The sequence below is a fragment of the Pogonomyrmex barbatus genome, unplaced genomic scaffold, assembly GCF_055798465.1.
Source record: "Pogonomyrmex barbatus isolate J1 unplaced genomic scaffold, ASM5579846v1 scaffold8, whole genome shotgun sequence".
Taxonomy (NCBI): Eukaryota; Metazoa; Arthropoda; class Insecta; order Hymenoptera; family Formicidae; genus Pogonomyrmex; species Pogonomyrmex barbatus.
This window is the reverse complement of record NW_028297182.1, coordinates 5,700,328-5,704,831: the sequence shown is the minus strand read 5'-3', so window position 1 is coordinate 5,704,831 and position 4,504 is coordinate 5,700,328.

The window sequence follows — 4,504 nt, the reverse complement described above, 5'->3', positions numbered from 1 at the left end:
TTCCGTAAATGCGTCGCGATTTATAACACATCCAGCGACATACATAATTCATCGACGATGCAGCTCGCGTAATTTGTGCAGAGACACAGATAGTTCACGCTTGCGTGCAATGTGTTGTATAAGGCTTGAATATCGCCATTTTTAAACAATATGAATTGGGAAGGAAAAGGAAGTTGGAGCAAGAGATTTTTTTTTTTATTGGAAGTTGAAACTAATAATTGCGACAGGACACGAGAGATATGTTTAACAAATGCTATTCATATTATAACGTTATGAAATATTATTTTATAAAAGTGCAACAGTGTTTCGACGAAGTTGAGAGAAAAGATTGCTCATCCTGAAATAATAAGATAATTAATAGAGCAGTACTCTTTTCTCTTTGGCCGGTCTCTGAGGCCGATCGTTAACATTCTCCGGTCTCGATAAACCTATCTTCCTTAAAACTCTTCGGTGAATTTGATCGTGACAAGTTTTGGAATCTGTAAAAAGGACAATCTCGGATGTAAGAAATAAAGGAAGAAGAGAGATCAAGTTTCACGAGGTTCTTAAGTCGATCCGAGCGCTGTTCTAGACACTGGTATTTTCAAGAAACGATACAGCCATACGAGCTTACTATGTCACCTTCACGTTTTATATATCTTCGCATTTCAGCCTGTATCATAATCCAGCTATCGCAGCAAACGGAAAATAGCGATTGTTTTTAGAAGAATTTCGTAATCAAGAATTCTTAAGTCTCAATTTGGCATGCATTTAATTAATTTTAGAAAATAAATTAAAATAGCATCTGAATTTTTTACGGAAGACAAACGTGAGATTATTTAACTATTGAATTCCGAGGATCTGAAGCCAATAAAGATGTCTTTTGAAAAACAAGCAATTAATAAAAATGACATTTTAATGTGCTCTCGCATGCTGCAGTTATAATTTGCTTTTTTTTTTGTTTCCGGGCTTCTAAATCGGAACGAAGTTAAGGAATAATTCTAGGGAAACTCAGAGTATTTATTCTTTAAGCTTCCACAGTTTGCCGAGCATGTACGATAGCGATGGAGACATGATTCGCATGCGTTTTCGCGAAACGATCTGTAATTGCGATGTATTTATGTACCCCAGAAACGTATTCTAGACGTACTCTTCGCAAAGCCGCTCGGCGACGACGACGTCGAAGGCGACTCCGACTAAGTCGTCGATCTGACATCTAACGAGTAAACTCGCCTCGCTTACCATGGGCCAGGAAGAGGGGCGCCAGCGCGGAATTTATTCAACAGGTTTACGAAGTGACGATGCGGTGAAACATCCATAATGGTGGCTCGTGGTCTCTCTTTCTTGGGCCAGTTGGCCTCTCGCCGGTCGATTATAATATAAATAAGAATTTATCGGTGCCTCTCGGGCGTTAGGTTAAAAGGTTTACGTTTATTAATTTCGCTAATCCTCCCCTGAATGCGCAGCTGCGCGTACGAAAAGGAGGAAAAAAAAAAAGGGACGAAGAAGAAGAAGTAAACGCCACGTAAAATGCGGCGCTGGCTCGTGCGCCGTCTCCTTCCTCCGCGGATAACTTCTTCCCTCGCCTCTCTCGCGTCTACATTCATTCTCCTCTCCTTCTCTTTTCTCTATCTTCATCATTCACTGTTTATGGGATATTAGTGCCGCCCGCCGATAACGCGATGAAAAATAAAATAGGAGTGTCCGACGGCGCGGCTTGAACCATTGTGCGTTTAGAAAGAACGAACGGGAAGCGACGAGAGCAACTTCACTTCAAAGCAACGATCTCGTCACATATTTATTCTTAATGTATTGCGCGACGTATAGTATATTAACTTGATAAAACTTCTATAATCAAATCTGATTTGAATATTAAAGATTCAGGTAATCGGGGAGAATCAATCCGGGGCTTCGAACAATCAGTGCGCAAGCATGATTATTTCGTGACGTGCAATTTTATACTTTATATGCAGAAGGCCACGTCATTTTTTTAGTTCGCCAAATGTAGACCTGATGTAGATTTGATTGTTCCTGAAATGGAAAAGGTATGACTTCTACCACCGTACCGTCCGAGGACTCGATTCATCAAGTAGCGCGACCGCGGGAGCAGAAGGCAATATTCGACGTTGAGGATTCTTGAGGCGGTCGAGAATTTTCGGAAAGCGTGGGTGTTGCGCGCTTTAATTAATAAAGGCATATACTCCCGGCCGCGAGATAGAGTCCCGAGATGAATCAGACCTGTAAATTATTGACCGGCGTTATCTGAACGTGCTATTGGGTATACTCAGGTACCTGCTCTCATCCACACGCCCCGAAGCATTCACACGTAAAATTACGTTATCTTCACGTTTCTTGGGAGGCGAAAGATACTGTCCCGAGTAGTACTCGGGTACAGGTAGATAGATCGTCGTACGGGTACGTAGACGCGCGCGTAAAACGATCGAGGGAACCGGCAGGATCGCATAAACTCTCGAGATTTAAGCGCCGCAAGGGCTCTCCGACGAGGAAACCATCTTCCACTTCGACCACCACGAACATGCTCTTACCCACTCTGGCTATGTTTAACAATGTTTCACTCAAAGGTGAGTCAAATGCCACGTTCTAGCTTAATGGCGTGCGGATGAGGTCGGGAATAACTCGCCCGGAAATTAATATCTGTAGATTAACCGGAGAACGTACGACCAGACACTCACAGTTTGTTGTTGTAAACCTGTAAAAAATGTATAATACGGCTGCTTGGACATTGAAAAAGGTTTGTGTAATAATTTTAAACCTCGTATTGTTTTAATCTAGTAGATTCTTAAAATTAAATTTAAATTGATATTAATACAGAAAAAAAGTCATTTAAAAACTAAGAGATATTAAAATTTGTTGTCGTCCAACATGTATAAATATTTATAAGAATGTCTATTTCTTATTTGACTTTAAAATTACATTGGTTCTAATGAGTCAGACAAAAATTTATAAATAATTTATAACTTAATTATTACACAAAGAGATTAAAATTTTGTTTTTTATGTGAAAATATAAATTTAATATGTTACCCTTTTTCTCTTTCGGTTTTATATAATTTTTTTCAAGAAATTTAATGACATATAGATTAGTATCGATCCGATTATCGGCCGTAAATTGATTTGAATGTGACAATTTCTACAACTTTGCCGTGAAAAAGAGGTGCAAAGATTTTAACGAGTCCATTGATTCATAAAAGGATTCCAAACTAGAAAGGATTCCAATCCTGTTAGAATCCATTTTTGTTCTGCTATTAGTTACAGAACAAACATTAGCTTTTACCATTTTCATCTTCTCAACTTTAAAATACCTACAAAATACTTTTAAATCTGCGAACGGTGATTCGACCTCGCTTCGTCATGGTCTACGCGGAACTTGGCAAAAGGCGACAAACAAAGGCCGAGAGAAGTCGAGAGCAACCGCAAGCTATAACGTATTGCGAGAGATCGCATATACGAGCAACCATGATCTGCCATGCTTTGGACGTAATTTCTGAATGCATCTAGACGAACGTTTTGACGATGGTTGCGCGTGCCATTCTTGCGGCCAGCCGCAAGAATAAAGTTTTAAATGATAGTCCGATCGAGGACGAGAACTTTGAAAGAGACCACCATAGCCAATTTTCATAAATAGTGTCCTCGCCAATTTGCTGTTTGATCAATACTCACCATGCACAATACTCGATCATAATACTCGTTGATTTAACATCCGACTGTTTTGTGCAGCGGAGGACAAATGATGGAAGAAATTTAGATCGAATTTAAATAAATACTCGGACAACATCTTTGGATTTTATTGAAGCAAGACTTGCTTAAAGTAAAGTGGAAATGGTCATATCTTACATTTTAATCTCATTCAGTTTAATGGAGAGATAGATGTTTCTAAGTACAATAAAGAATAATTTTCTAACTAATTAGGAAGTGATTCACATTTTGCAACGTAATGCAACTGTTATTTCATAACAAATATTTCATAATAGCATTTCTGCACACTAGTGAGGTATGATTGCCACTCTCTTTTCTCTCTTCTCTATTTATCGCTCGGGAAGCTGCGTGATTTTTGGAATACTCTTCTAATTTCGAGGCGGTGTCCAATATACATAAAAAGCTTAAATACATCGAAGATCAATCGTAGGAAGAAACGTGTCCGTCGGTCTATCCAGGCATGCGAGTCCATCGTGCGGACGTGCATGGTACATCGGCGAGGACGAAGGATGAGGTAAGAGAAGGAGACGGCAGAAACCTGGCCGATGTGAGAAGAAGAGACGAGAAAAAGAAAGAGAGAGAGAGAGAGAGAGAGAGAGACGAGAGAGAGAGAGAGAGAGAGAGAAAGAGAAGAGAGAGAGAGAGACAGGAGAGAGAGAGAGAGAGAGAGAGAGAGAGAGAGAGAGAGAGAGGAGAGAGAGAGAGAGAGAGAGAGAGATGAGAGAGTAGAGAGAAAGAGAGGGAGAGAGGGCTGAGAGTTCGAGCTTGAAATGCGTGGGCGAGTGTGAGCTTGTGTCGCGCGAGTCACC